Here is a 16450-nt window from a genome sequence, read left to right as displayed (position 1 = left end):
ATAGAGCTGAGTCTTTAATAATTAACTTGAGATGGAGTTCTTCTTTAATGCAGCAACAAACAAATCATTCATTTAAGCTATCCTTTTTAAAGTAACTTAGTAACAAAACCAGTCTGGTATGCATTACCCACCAGGCAAAACTTGTCACAAATGTATTTCTATTATTACATCACTGTATCTGTCAAAATGCAACCATTGAAGAGTAAATGGGCAATATGTACTCCGTCACATAAGGAGTCAGGGCCCATGTACATTGTGAGACCCACTACCTGCTGCAGGGGTACTGTTAACACGGCAGGAAGGATTCCAATTTGAAAAGCAGGTCAGACAATGTACTGCAGCCCACAGTCACCCTACACCTCCAGAACAGACTATAGCCAGGCTGGTCCAACAGCAAAATTGTGCCTGCTGTAAACGCTACAAGGCCAGCATGAGTAGCACCAGCTCCCTCACCCACACTGCCTGGTTATGGGTTTTCCCACCAAGCCTTCCTACTTACATTTTGGGATAATAAAACATCAGGAAGAAGAACATAATTGCTCTGTTTTGTAAATAATCAGAACTCAAAATGAGTGTTATTTATTTCTTTTGAGGGGGAACTGCAAAGCAGGGGAAAAAAAAAAAATCTACCTGTCAAAATACAAGGTATGACCATTTTAAAATCAGAATTGTATGTATTCATTCACTTCCTTCCTTTTGTTAGTCTTAATTTCTGAAGAGGATGCCAGCCCCAGACACTAGTGAGTTAGCCTTTAGCTCCAAATATCCAAGACTAAATTCCAAAACCCTTGGAGAAATTAATCCACTGGCAATGACAAATTGTTTTTATGGAATATTCCTCTCCCACATTCCACATCTGGCCACTCTCTTCCAAGCATTTTGCTTGTCAGAGATGGTACCACACTCCTACCTTCTGGAAGCTCACGAGCAAGCGCTCCCCAGCAAGCCCATTTTTGCCCAGTGCATTGAGTTAAGTTTTTGGGAATTGTTACTCCTCCCTAGACAAAGGCTATTTTTGCCAAGGAAAGAGGAAATCCTGTCCCCATCAGCTGTGACTTTTATCATAGATGCACAATTCCCAAGTGAAACTGCACGGGACTTTGAGAACTACAGCATTCTGGCAAGCGCACTGAGGGTTTAGTCACGAGACAGCCCAAAACTGCCTAGAGGAAAGCAATCACTGAACGCAGCCCAGCAGGAGCCCTCCACTACCACATTCCCTTCCCACTGCTCAGAAATCAGACAGATGACCAGGCAGCAGCAGATGACAGCCAAGGCAATCATGCTGCACCTACCTGGGGCACCAATGCGGATCATCCAGTCTCAAAAGCCAAACCTGCTTAGCACAAGACAAAAGACACCTACCATCAGCCCAGGGTCATTCTGCATTCAGCAATGCTTGCAATGGGACACTGTCAGCAGGGCCACACCACAGGACCTCCATGCCCTCCTTGCTGCCTGGAAAGCATGGAAAAAAATGGCAGAAGCGCTCCAACTACCCAAAATATCCTAAAGCACTGAGAGCCTGGCACTCTTTGCAGCTTGGGCAACTTGCAGAGCCAAAATAAAACAGCAGGGAAGCACTGGGGAAGGTACACTTTACTGCTGGAGCCCCATGAATGAGCATCATTTTGCCTGGCTCCCCCAGGGGCCTGTAAGCACCAGCCACTTGATCCCTCTCGCCAGCTTCTCCCGCCCCCCAAAACGGTGGTGCCTGGGCACAAACAAAGGCAGCCTGTTTTAACATACCACTTTATGGCAAGAGCATGGAACAGCAACAGGCGGCCATAGTCAAAAAAACTAAAGTGAACAGAAGTTCTGTGGAACAGAAACTACTTTCAAAGCACCAAAGTTTCACTGGCATGCAGAAGCCAGTGAATGAGCACTCAGTTTTGCTAAAATTACTCCAGACTAGTAAAGCATAACATTACACAGGGTAATAAATTTTAAAAACAAGAGCTTGTTAGATACATAAGAACAGGAATACATTTTCTACCTGTGGCTTATATCCCTCCCTTGATCTAATAAATCAAATTAATTTCAACATCACTGAAGGAATACAAAATACTTCATCTTCCTCATAGTCCTATTTAACCCAACTAACCATTATAAAAAGAGAGAAGTCACAAGTGCCTACCAAAAGATGTGTCAGCCAGAGGCAGGCTCCTTGCCAACAAAAACTGCAGCATATTCATCTCAGCACCTCCACACCAAGCCTCCTAAAAACCACTCTTCACAGCAAATCTCTCCTTAGAAACTTCTTAGCAAGAGCTTTGCTGAAGTACTTCCTACTGTGTTCTGCAAAGCACACTGCAAATGTCTCAAATATTTCCTCACTCAGTGCTTGCACATGTAAGTCACATAATCATAGAATATCCTGAGTTGGAAGAGACCCATAAGGATCATCAAAGTCCAACTCCTGGCCCTGCACAGGACAGCCCCAATAATCACACCATGTGTCTGAGAATATTGTCCAAACATTTCTTGAACTCTGACAGGCTTGGTGGTGCGACCACTTTCCTGGGGAGCCTGTTCCAGTGCCCAGCCACCCTCCGGGTGAAGAATCTTCTCCTAATAGCCCATCCAAACATCCCCTGGTGCAGCTTGATGCCATTCCCTCAGGCCCTATTTCTTGTCACCAGAGGAAAGACTTCAGCACCTGTTCCTCTGCTCTCCCATGTGAGGAAGCTGTAGACCTCAGTCTCCTCCAAGAGCAACCCAGGTGACCTCAGCTGGTCGTCACATGGCTTCTCCTTTAGACACTTCACTATCTTCATGGCCCTTCTTTGGACTCTCTCTAATAGCTTTATATTTTTACGCTGTGACAACCAACACAGCACTCGAGGTGGGACTGCACCAGTGCAGAACAGAGTGGGACAATCCTCTCCTTTTCCTGGCTGGTGATGCTGTGCCTGATGCACCCCAGGACACACCAGGGCACAGTGGAAACTCAATGTCACATTTTAAAAAAACAAATTCACCATTTAGGTAGCATACTTAGCAAATTCTCTCCAGAAAAGCCACTCTGAAGCATCCCCCTGCACTCAACTACTCCTTTGCTTGGTTACCCTAGCTTAGGAACACACCTCCTGGCGTCACCACCATGCTGCATGATGACTAAGATCTAGGGAGGGATAGTCACTGCAGCCAGCTGATTCCTTTTTGTACTTACAGAGTGATTCCCAACCTGACTCCCTGACCTTTGCTACTGCATCCTCACAAAACACAGCATGAGAGGACCGTCTGTATTTATCCCATGTTTGATGACCCAGACTGTCCCTGCTGGAGCTCAGAAACAGCAGGAGTAGCAGGTAGATCAAGAACTGAAAGAGGCACCCAGAAGTTTTTTTGGTTTTTTAAGGGAAGATATATAGATATAATCCTCATATGCCTATTTATACCTTAATCCAAAACACATAAGCCACCAGCAGCCATCACACAGTAAAGGAAACAGTTGCTTCTAGATGCTGATACCCTACTTCAGCAAGAACAGTCCCAAGGACATGAATCAAGAATACTTTGGACTGCACAGTGGGATCTCACACCTTTGTTTTGTTATAAACACCAATGCTTTGTTGATGAGACAATTCATCATTTGAATGTGCATTCAAAATACACAGACCAATTTCCATCACAGGAATGACAGGAATCCTCCAAAGCATTAGCATCCTTCCCACTAACAGATAAGGTGAATCACCCTCTGTGTGACCCTACCCAAAAGAGCACACCCTAAACCTAACCCATTGCTAGGAGAGGGCTAGTTGGGAAATGCAGCAATGGCAGGGAAGCACACACAGCTGAGGAGATGCTCAGCACACTGCACAAGCCTGAGGTGCCCGGCCACCCCAAGGCACAAAGGTAAAGAGAGAGACTTTCTTCCTTTTTTCTCAGCACAAACCCAAACAGTCAGGTATTATTTTCTGTTATCAAATAAGAGATGAATTTAGGAAAGTTAAGTCAGACAGTCAGTCAAGAAAATACCCCCAAGAGAACAGACTGCTTATTTTCCACAGAAATTATGAACACATCCAGTTGCTTCTAATAAAAAAGTCCGATTACACAGCAACCCATGCCACTAACACTGCAATCTAACACTTGAAGTTTCACTACAAAGGCATCATTGCCAAAACTACCAGTTTATGCTGTCATACAGCACCTTAAGAGCATATTGCAGTAGTATTTTCCTTATATTAAATATGCAGAGCTTAGAAATAAGTCAAAGGTGCACTTGAAAAGGTAGTCAAGTACGTTTCTTCTAAACACAGATTTCAAACAGATCATTGACAAACAAGAAGACCTAGGAACACCATAGGGGTGTGCTCTCCAAATATTTTGTTCAGAGGCTTACCACAAAAAATGCAAAAGGCCTTCAAAAACCTCTACTTGAATCTAGCCAGAAATGCATACCACACAAGCACAGTCCTTCAACTAAGAAAGCAGCCTATGGGGTGGTTTTGTTTATGCACCGATTAGGCTGTTAAAAGCATTCAGAGGTACCCCACCTTCCAGAGTGCATTCCTGAGGGTGTGTAAAAACACAAAGGTCCTCTTTTTCACTGAAGATCTCTAAAAGTCTAACAGAGAACAGATTGTTTCCTAACATCTTTCATGCAACCATGTTTGTGTTCCTGCAATTCAAACACATTATTCCCATCATTTAACTTCTTCCTCATCTTAATCCCTTAAATTTGATGAATATATAAGCATTATTTCCCCTGCAGAAACCCAAAGCCAATTTATAAAACAATAAGGCTTAAAAGACTTTCAGATATAGTGTTATAAAAAAATTAGAGTACAGTCCAAGTGTTAACTTTATGCACATTACAAAGTCAAGATGCAAAGGACAAAATGCCTGGATGGGTGACTGCTGTTGCAAGTGATGACTATTTTTCTTTAATCTATAAAGCTTTTTTTTAAAAATACAATCTTGTAGATGTAAAACCAAGAGTAATGTAAGTGTACAGGAGTAAACTAGGAATATCAGCAATGCTGATCCTAAAGCACAAAGATGCATCCCTGAGATGGCACCAGCCCAAACTGCCAAGGCTGCACCCTGCTGCCCAAGCTCAGGCACATTGCTTCTGGTCCTGTGCCAGATGGCATGAAACCAGCTCAGATCTCCTCCATAGCCACAGCACATTTATGTGCAATGCAGATAATCCTTCTACAACAACCAAGTGCAGAAGGTGGGGGGGAATGATATTATTCACTACCAAAAAAAAATCCCAACAACGCTTGGCTGAACAAGACAGCAAGTTTGTCTGCATTATTGCATTTGTATCTTATCACAAACACCACCATCTAAAGTCACCTTGCTTCCAAGCTTTAAACTCAACAAATAAAACCTGCTTGAGGAATTATGTTAATTTGCATATCAAATACTAACAACCATTTCACTGTTTTAACCCTTTTCTTACTCCTTCACTGATGTTAAAACTTGGGTTTCATTTTCTTACCTTCCCTGGCTTTTGCTGCATGTTGGCGACAATTTGGTAGAAACATCCTACCATAAGATTAAAAGCTGTGTGCTCAGAGAGATGCTGGAAGTGGATGCTGTCTGCCTGCATTTTAGTAAAGTTTTTAATACCATTTTCCACAGCATTCTCCTAGAGAAACTGGCTGATCATTGCTTGGATGGGTGCACTGTTCTTTAGGTAGAAAACTGGCTGGATGGCCAGCCCCAGGGAGTAGTGATGAGTTACATCCAGCTGACAGCCAGTCACAAGTGGTGGCACCCAGAGCTCAGAACCAGCTCTGTTTAATATTCTTGTCAATGATCTGGACAAGTAGATGAAATGCATTTGCAGACAGTCTGCATATGACACAAGTTGGGTGGGTGTATTGATCTACTGGAGGACACAAAGGCTTTCACAGAAGGATCTGGACAGGCTGGATCAATGGCCCAAGGCCAACTGGATGAAGTTCAACAAGGCCAAATGCTGGGTCCAACACCTGGATCACAACAACCCCCTGCAGCACAACAGGCTGGGGGCAGAGTGGCTGAAACATGGCCCAGGGGAAGAGGCCCTGGGGGTCCTGGTCAACAGCCAGCTGATCACAAGCCAGTGTGTGCCCAGGTGGCCAAGAAGGCTGGTGGTATCCTGATACAGTGGCTTGTATCAGAAACAGTGTGGCTAGAAACACATCAGAAACAACAGAAGTAGGGCAGTCATTGTCCTGTCCTCAGCACTGGTGAGGCCACAAATCCAGAACTGTGTTCAGTTTTGGGCCCTTCATTACAGGAGAAACTGTATGAGATGCTGGAGCATGTCCAGACAAGAGCAACAAAGCTAGCAGAGTCTAGAGCACATGTCTTAGATGGACCGGCTGAGGGAGCTGTGGTTGTTTAATCTGGAGAAAAGGAGGTTCACGGGGGTTTTTTCACTCTCTACAAGAGAGCCAAGGTTGAAAGGAGGTTGCAGCCAGGTAAAGGTTAGGCTCTTCTCCCAGATAACAAGTCATTTGACATGAGGCAGCCACCTCACATTGTGCCAGCAAGATATATATTGGATACTGGAAAAAATTTCTTCACTAAAAGGATTGTCAAACATTACAGGCTGCCCAGGGAAGTGATGGAACCACTGTCCCTGGAGGCATTTAAAAGACATATAGATGTGGCTCTTAGAAATAGGGCTTGGGGGTGGACTTGGCAGTGCTAAGTTAACAGCTGGACTAGATGATAGGTCTGCTTCCAACCTAAATGATTTTATGATAATGGCTACCATCAGCACACTATATACAGAAACCAATTAAGAAATGGAAAATATTTGACCTATGTGTATAGAATTATTGACTAATGCTCAAACGCAATTTGAAAACATAATTTGATCTCAGCAGTTACGCTTGCATGAGGAACACCAAGACAGCATTCACACTACCCCAAACTAATACACGCTCTATTATCTGGTCCAATCTTCCAATTTTTCCTCAAGTTATGTAATTTTTACCAAAAACTTGTCTTTATTTAGCTTTTTTTTCCCCTACACTCATGTTTTCCTCTCTCTATCTATATATGTATGCATCAAGATCTTAATATTTGAAGTATAAGCCGGCATAAAGGCACCTTTTTTTGTACCAGAAACCTGAAGCTCTGACTTTTCATTAGAAATCTAAATTATTGTGATGATTTCTTTAAATGTTAATTTGTTAGTTACAATGTTTCCTTGCTTTCACATTCTGGCTAAAATCGGCTGTGGAAATGACAGAAGAAAGGGTGTTTATTTTAACACCATAAATTTTAAGCCAGAACAGAAGCCGGAAGTTCTGGAAGTTTCACAGGAAAGGTGGTCAGTTTAGTTTAATTGCTGGAAGCTACCTCAATATTTCTTTTAACATATGAACAGAGAACAGATATGAATCTCTGAAAATCAAGTTTCATGCGCAGCCAAATCAAAGCAACACATGAATGGGTGCTGTTATCAAATTGAACTCTAAGCACCATCAAGCTCACCAAACACAAGGACTCTGTTGTGATGTTTTATTTAATAAAGTGATACAGCCTTAGTTCCTCAGGACAGGGACTATGCCTTTTGAGTTAAAATAAGACATTGTGGGCCATTAAAAATTAATACTGAACTATCCCTTCAAAAATCCTGAAAAGTTTTGACTACTACACAGAAATACTTGGAAAGCTGTATTTCAAATCTTACGCTTTTCCGGTCATGTACTTAGAAACAGTTAAGACACAACAATCAGTTTTGGATGGGAGGTAATGGAAGTCAGCTGGAAACCTGAGCTGAGCCCCCTCCTCACACAGTTCAGAGCAACCAAGAGCATCTGCCAGCTGCCCATTCATCTCACTACATGTGGGACCCCCTCCCCACAAATCTGAACTACTCTAAGTTTTTACACCATGGATTCAAGCACAGTTTCATCATTACTACTTAGCTTTAATTCCAAACAGTTGCTATTTAAAAGTTAACAGGATGTACATGTGTACATAAAATGTAGACTAAAAAAAAATAAAAGAAAATAGAGTTCTCATGCTTGAGTCATTAGAGAGGATATGTTTCTTGGCATAAAGCTAAATAAGGAGGGGGGAAAGAACAAGAACAGCTAGACAAGACCCAAGTTTTTAATGCCTCTAAAGCAAATGATATTTACTGGTGAAAGAAGAAAACACTTCAAATAATTTCAGCCAAAATAATTTTTTTCTTCCTAATTCTTAAATAGCTGTAGTTATCCAGGCAAGACTACTTTATCCACCTGAAGTGCCCTTCATTCTTTGAACTAGTGCACTATGCATAGTAGTATCAATGTGGATGTGTTTTACAAAATTAATTTAGTGCAAAAAGAACTCAGACTGCTCTGTAGATACCACTAGTAGCTGCCACACAAACCTGAACTTCTCCAAAGTAACATGGTCAACCACAACAGGCACGCTGGTGTTTGAGAGCAGGTTTGTCAGTCAGTAATTCCTGATGCATTTTGAATGAAGTGTGCTTTGCATTGCCCACCCAGCCAAGGAGGAAGCAAGGACTGCCACATGCACCTCCCCAGGCAGCATGGGTTTGCCAAGATAACCAGATCATGGGCAGGTGGTGAGATGCAAACATACCAAACCCCAGCTGGGAGACCAATTGCAAGGGTCAGTACAAGGGTTCAGTGTGCACAAGAGCAAAGAGTGGCATCCTATCTCCCACATCCTCATCTTTTTGAAGTATCTCACAATGCAATGAACTGAAAGGAAGGCTGCAGCAGAGAGAGATAAAAGGTAGAGCCTCAGAAAATGACAGTTTCTGATGTAAAGCAGTATCTGACAGGACCATGAGCAGTCTGCAGAGAGAAATAAGTGACATGAACGGACAAGAAATATAACACCAACAGATCTGAGTATTAACAAATGTGCACTAAATGCAAGCTTTTAAGCTAGCTATAAAACCTCACAGGATTTTTAACTACACCATTAATTATAACATCTAGAAAGGGACTTGAAACAGCTGAGCAAAAGGTTCAAGATGCATTCATGGTTTAAAAAGCAGAACCTCAAATTCCACAGCTTTATGTAAATGGAACTGAGATGAAGAGTAATGTTAGCCTAATTAATGTCTTCTAGAGGACACTAGTGCAGATTCCTTTACTATAACATGCTGTGCTAGTCACTTCAAATGGTGCTGCTAAACCAGACAAGGTTACCTTTTTCATAAAGAGGTAACAATCTGGCTCTGGGAATGGAAAAACCCTCAAAATACACTGTCTTCCTGAACAATCCAAATCTGCTGAAATAAATCCAAGTATGATAAGACAGAAAACCATTTGGAAAAGGAAGCCCAGCAGTTTCTGCTTGCATGTGCAAAAGAGTGTGTGAGTATATAAATATCAAAACTAATTCTGGCAGGAAGTCATGGAAGTCAAGTATGGAACATTTTATGTGGGTATCAGGATTGGGAGAATTGTTGCATCTATGCCAGGGTTATTACTAAGACTCATTCATCAACAACCTTAAAGGTATAGGTCTACCTCTAACTGTTACAGACCATAATAAAACAACAGTGGGAGAGACACCCATAAAACCCAGAGATGCATCTACTTTTTCCTCTGGAAACATACAGCAGTGAACCTCATGGACAAGGTATTGAAAATAGACGGACACAGTGTCTGATCCACCCTGACAACATCCAGTCTCAAACAGCACCATTCTATCTGTCTGGCACAGATAGAGCTCATTCCACAGTGGGTCTGGCTCTGGTACCAGACAAAAGGAGCCCTACACAGGAGCAGCATTTCTGCTGAAACTGGAACAGATTTTGAAGTGAGAAAGAGTAGATTTAGACTGGACACAAGCAAAGTATTTTTATGATGAGGGTGATGAAGCACTAGAACATATTGCCCAGAGAAGCTGTGGATACCCCATCCCTGCAAATAAATGTTCAAGGTCTGGTTGGATGAGGTTTTGAGCAACCTGGTCTAGCAAAAAATAACATGTCCCTGCCCATGGCAGTGGGGTTTTTGGATCAGACGATCTTTAAAGATCCCTTCCAATCCAATCCAAAACATCCAATGACTCCATGATTCTACCTGCCCTATAATGTCCTCTCTGCCCTTCCTGGCTGCCACCCATACAAAGCCAGCCTGTTTGGGAAAACAAAGGAGCGCTAACCAAACAGAGCCAAGAGACAAAAAAATACAAGATACACAACTATATAGAAAACTATAAGGCCCTGCACACTGATCCTCACGCAAGCGGGAAGGACAGCTCCACATGAACAGTACACAAGGGTAACTCAGAGAAATGCTTAACTTCTGCAGAGCTGGCAGAGATGTCTACTTCTCAAGGAAAAATAGCTCTCCTTTGAATGCTTTCTGCTCTTAGACCTATCTGTCCCATAGTTCTAGAATATTGACTAAAATGACACTTGGGTGCATTTTCCATCTGGAGATATGTCAGACATCCATCCACAGAGCTCCCCTACTCCTCTTGCTGTTCCACACATAATACACACGCTAGAACCCTCTTCATAAATTGTGCAGTTAAAAGTTTAAATTGACTCAGAAATTGCATGCTCAGCATCTGGGAACATACACATTTCTTAATGATCTTCTTAGTAGTGCCTGTGCTGCTGAAGACTTTCCAACCCATTCACCTCAGGAAGCATATATTTAGCATGAGCAAAGATCTGTTTTCTCGGAGAAAAAATGTCCTAGCTTGAAGCTTAGATAAATTAATGTTAGTAGGATTAAATTATCTCACTGCCTTCAAAATAAGCTCAGATGAATTTCTTTCCAGCTGAAAAAAAAAAAAGGTTTTATGCCTTTTTCTGCCATTCTGTAAGCCAAAAAACTATGACTACATTTTTTGGTGTTCAAAATTAATTAAGTGGTCCCTGGAGACCATGAAGATTTGTTACAACATCTTCCTTTCTATTCTAGGAAGGTAACTTGTAGTCCAAGTCATTGTTTTCCAGGATGTTAGCTCCTCCAGTGGGTAACCTCTTCTACCTCATCCAAACACTATCTTCTCTGGGTCTTCTTTTAAAAGTCCCTCTGTCCCAAGATATGGTCCCAGGAAAAGTAACTCATTCTAGTCTGCACAAGACCATTCACTTTCTCTCCCTATTGAAGGCCAAGACATCATCTCTACCCAAAAAAAGATGAGGGGCAGATTCTCTCACTTTCCTGATATCAATATCATGAGATTAAGTCCTCATACATGAGGAAAAACTCTCCATACTTGGAGAAAACCTCAAAAGTTATGGCCCAACTCCCCACCAAACTGTGCTTTGATAAATCCCAGTGCGGGATGGAATATTCAGTAACACAGCTACAGAAGTGCCATGCCAGTGATGGAACTGTATGCACACAATCACTGTAAAATACTAACAGACATGTAGCTTGTAATTTCCTTCCTTTTTTCTTACCTGCTCCCACAGCTGAGTGAAATACCAACACTTAACAAGTGTGCCAGGTTGGGAGATATGACTGCCATCACCAAAGGAGATGCAGCTGAAATCCTCCACCGTTCCCTCTTCAAACTCATCAACTCCAGTCATAAAAAGCACATTTCACTGCTTGCTGCTCTGCTCTACATTCACCTTTGGGCTCTGGTAGATTTTACTCTCTGGAAGACCAATCACTTCAGGTAACAGCTTGTAGAAAAAGACCTATGAACTTCACCTTCACATTGACGGTGACCACTTAGGATCAAAGCAAAATAAAGACTTGAATATATCAAGAGCTGTTCTCAACAGCTATCTGTCCTCAAACATACAGTGGAGTTGCTCATCACATAAGCCTATGATTAATGATGTCCTGACGAAAATAGGAATTCAATTTCAATTCTTCTAGAATAGCCAGAGGCCTTTTGGTATTTTCAGGATGTCATTCTGGTGTCTGGACCTTTACATAGTCTGAAACAAAGAACAAGCACTTGCAAAAGAAAGATAAGGAAGTGTCATGTACAGCCTGAGCACAAAATCTATGCTTCAGCTATAATGAAAGGCTGTTTCCGCAAAAAGCAAAGTGATGCAAACACAAGCAGGACACCAATGGGAAAATATAGGTGACTTCTATGGCGAAGTATACATCACTGCATACCACATTTCACTGTGGGCAGCACTCTAGAAGGAGGGAAGGCAAAAGAAAAAGAAAACCAACCAAAAAGGTGGGGAAAAAAGCACTTAAAATAAGAACATTTTGACTTTCCTGAAATTCCACCCACTGCAAAGACTCAAGGTGCTTAAGGACCCCAAACCAAATATACCCCACTGAGGAGCCTTGTTAGTACTCTCCAGAAACAGTGTAGAAATGTGCTCTCTCCACTACACTGGAGTGAAAGACCCCCTTCCACAGCAACTCTGCAGGTAAAGTGGAGGGGACTGGAATCACTAACATCCTTGCATGAAGATGTCAGAGCCCAGCATCTCAGACCCATGAGGCAGCTGTCTTCTGCAGATGCTGAGCCAATGCTTCCTTTCAGACTGAAGCCATATGCTAACCCAGTAAGTTAAAACCAGATTATTTTCCCCAACTTTTCCTTTCAGCACACTTTTCAATGTAAAGAAAATTAAAACCTAGAGAAGTTGTTGTATTCATTAATTTCTGCAGACTCACTGCAATCATAATTGGGCAGTCTAACTGCTCAGAAGATTATGCCAGTGATTCAATTGCACTGCAATACAAATAAGGATATCTGCATAAAGTGGGCTGCAAAGTACTAAATATAAAGACCTAATGAAGTTATATATTTGTGCATCATTGCCCTCTCTATTAGAGTTTGGAAAATTGAAGGCAACATACTATTATACATCATGTGCTATTATTCACATAAGTGCCTAAATTACAGAGTTTTGGAAGATACTAGTTATATGCTTATTAAAAAGTAATTTATTTCATCATATAAAACAGACCTCTTTCAAGACTGAAATAGGAAACATAAAAGCGACATCTGAATAGCAAGTCTCAATTAAAAATTATTTCTGCTGCCATAAAAACAGCTTTTGCTCCAGATTTTGGGTTCCCCTCTCACACTGAGCCCAGCAGGGGGAGAATTTCTGAACTCTAATTCATGCTCTTCACATTTATCTTCTTCTAAAGGAAAAAGTGTGCTGAGTACAAACTGTGACAGAAGTTCACAACTTCTCAGAGCCTGTATAAAATTGTTCATACCACTTAAGTACAAAGTTAGAGGACTTGAATAAATCAGGTTTAGACTAGAGGCTCTTGGGGGCAAGGGGGAGGTAAACATCCACACCAGATTGAGCAGAGATACAGAAATCATTATTTTAGAAGCAGAGGACACCCTGAAATGTGCAAAGGATGTTTAGATGTAGGGATACAACCAAGCTAGCCTTTGCAGCACGTGTGATGGAGGCCTTGGCTCACCTTGCACACACAGGGATCAAGATGCTGAGTAGCTGTCAATTGTATGGCCCTTAATGAAGCCCTGGTGGTATTTCATACCCAGCTATCACTTTTTGGTTTTCCTTCCTTGTTCTTTTCACCTTGTGCCTAATTGATTACAAGCTTGTTTACCACTGGAATCTGTTCAGCTTCACAGTACACTGGCCAGGGAACTCCACAGAGGGGCTGCAGCAGTGCCAGTGGCTGTAGGGAGCAGTCAGCCCCCAGCACCCCAGCAGTCTCTCCTCCAGCAGGGGAATGGGGACAAGGAGCGATGCCTGGGCACAAAGGGTATCCAGGTCAGCCAACCTCTGACACTCCAGAATCAGCTGCTCCTCAAAGTTTTTCCCACCCTGTGAACACTAACTCACAAACCCCAAGTTCAGGGTTTGATGAGCCTAACTTCTCAGAAACCATTTAATATCAGAAATGGCTTTCTAAGCACTCACTTCTCCCTCAAAGGATTTCACACAGCTCCAGGGAGACAGACAAAAGCTTCCTCTCAGAATTTAAATATAAATTTATATTCAAAACAGGCTTAATTCCTAAACTGCAATTTGTTTTATGTAAAGGGATTTGTCTTTATCATAGAAACCACAGCTGTTCGAACAGCGTCTGATAGTACTTTTTTGTCCTATCATCACTATTCCTTCATTAACCACAGTGTATATCTTTTATCTTAACTGTCAGAAAGAAGCTCTGAAGTTCTAAGTTACACAACTTCTACTCGAGTTGAGCAGGCTATTACCATCCTCACGCCAGAGACACATTAACTACAGTGCACAACACTGAAGTGACATAAGGAACATCTTTTCCAAATTGCTCTTTTAATCATTCAACATGCATGTCCTCAGCTAGAAACACCAAGCAGAATGCAACCCTCCTCCACAACCAGCTTTTACAACCAAGGATGCCACACATTGTTTTTGTAATTGTAAGGGATAGCACCAAGTTAGAGGTGCCTGTTATTCTTCCTTTGACTACTCCATATATTCTTTTCATCTGTGCTTGGTGATATGGGCTTGACGCTCTTGAAAAAGAGCATGAATCTAAAACCACAGACCAGATTTAATCTGAATGGGTCAAAGGTTTTCAAGAGATTTCTTTTGGATTCAAAGCAAGCTTTTGAAAGAGCTAACAGTGGTACCCTTCTTGTATCCCTGCAGATGGGGTGGCTGTCCATCTTACACCTAATCCCCAAACCTTCACAAGCTCCCCCAGCTTCTCTGCCTCAACTCTTCAGAAGTGCAGGGAGTTTGGAAATAAATGGAATATAGAAAAATAAAACAAATGAAGTTTTTAGCCTTTTGTTTCAACCTTTCTTAAACGAACTCTTAAGTTCCTTTAAAATGAAAAGTGCAGTTTTCAAGGCACAAAAAAAAAAAAAAAATTTAAAAACCAAACAAACTTTTACAATGAGAAAGGAGTTGGAACAGAATACCTCAATTTTAATTGTTTTCACAAACTGAACAGGAAGTTCATGAAAGGTATCCCTAGCCATGAACACTTTGCAGTCTTCATTGAAATGTACTGATGTATCTCAACTTTGGCCGAACTTATAACTGCACATATTTCAGGGCATTAGGTAACTTCAGAAAAGAAGTCCTCTTTTTACTCAAGAACACACAAAAACTTGAAAATTTAAGAAAGTCTCCCCATTCCAACTTAAAACCACCACTCGGCAACAGGGAAAACTTGATTACAACGCTGCCCCTCGTGTTGCCGTTGAGCTGGTAGGCTTTGCCTACCTTGGTGGCCAGAAATAATCCATGCTGGGAGAACAGGACGATGAAACACATAAGTAACATCAGTCAGGGCCTAGACAGTGACTTTCTATGCAAGCCTTTCTTGTTTCCATACTGTGGTAAGGCCAGATTGATAAAAGGTGTTGAATTACAGCTAAAGGAACTCTGGAAAAGCAAAACACCACAGTAACAGGAGTCGAGCCAAATGCAACTGGATGTGTTTGCAAACCCTGCCAGGAGCATAATGACCATTGTAAAATGTAGCTGTCCTGACAAGGCAAAGGAAAAATGCTCCCCAGCACATGCTATTCAAAGCCTGTAACAGCTTTGGCGGCCAGGCTGCTAATTCCTGCTGTTCATAAGTTCTTAAACAATTTATTGACTAGTCTTTCAAGAAGAAATAGCCTGGCACTCAAAGTCTTTTCTTCACTTAACCATCCATAAGAAAAGAGCTGACCTGCAAGTAAACCAACAACCAGCCAGAGGAATTTCCCTCCTGCCAATGCCTGGATGTCACACCATCCCTGTAGATGTATCTACCATGCTAGCTATCTTTTACATGACTAAACACTAGATTGCAGCTGGCACTTTGAACACCAGTACTAAGAATCCAGGTGGAGAAATTTCCCCAGGGACTATGGAAAGTGAGGCCTTAAGGGCACCGACACCTCAAATGTGACTCAGTAAGAAAAGACAGATGTGTAATTATTTTACTACCAATAGAACAACACCCCTCAAGCTACCTCCCTCCACATTTTCCCCCAAAACACATAAGCACAGTTAGCAAGTATTTGAAATATGTAGGAATCCTTACATAAACTAGACATTAGAGCATGTGTTAAATTCCCCAGCACTGCCAATGTGCCAATGTAGACAGATCCTTTCATGATTAAGCACAGGGTAGTTATGCAGGAGCTGAAGGCAGGCACCCTCATGGCAGATACACAACACTCATAACCCCTTTGTTCTGATGTGTTGCAACACAAATAATTTTATTGGTTGCTAAATACTATGTTTCCATATAATTTTAAAATTGTTCCACAATAAAGTGTTTTTCTCAATATAATGCTTTCCTTTACCAGCACAAAAAACACTACTTGACTTAGGCAGTTTAATATGACCAGGGAGGCTTAATAGAGAATGAGGTGAATTTAACAGCAACCTTTAATTATTTGCTTGGGGAAGGGGGGGAATTAGAACTAATCAGCCACACTGAACTTTCCTATCCATTTAAACCTGGGGGAAAGTTTTACAGCAGGAAAGTGTTTGTTATCCTTCTATTTCTGGTCACACAGGGACATGAGCAATGTTACTACAGGTTACCCATCGGGGAGGGATGTGTTCCACCCTAATTGCAGTTAAAAGGTA

General features: G+C 41.8%; 1 protein-coding gene across 14 annotated transcripts in view; it reads right to left on the bottom strand.

The window, feature by feature from the left end:
* APBB2 (amyloid beta precursor protein binding family B member 2) overlaps window positions 1–16450 on the bottom strand; it is a 168745-nt gene that overhangs the window by 136804 nt on the left and 15491 nt on the right. The window contains exon 1 of one of the 14 annotated variants that reach the window (XM_058837865.1): window positions 1366–1384. The exons of 11 other annotated variants lie outside the window; for them this stretch is intronic. The gene's annotated coding sequence lies outside the window, so the exon portion shown is untranslated. Of the gene's footprint in view, window positions 1–910; window positions 940–1365; window positions 1385–16450 lie in introns of those variants that run through there. 2 more of the 14 variants (XM_058837868.1, XM_058837864.1) reach the window with 2 other exon arrangements.

This window comes from Poecile atricapillus, chromosome 4 (assembly GCF_030490865.1).
Source record: "Poecile atricapillus isolate bPoeAtr1 chromosome 4, bPoeAtr1.hap1, whole genome shotgun sequence".
Classification (NCBI taxonomy): Eukaryota; Metazoa; Chordata; class Aves; order Passeriformes; family Paridae; genus Poecile; species Poecile atricapillus.
The sequence above is the reverse complement of the archived record's forward strand: the minus strand, read 5'-3'. Positions and strand labels throughout refer to the sequence as shown.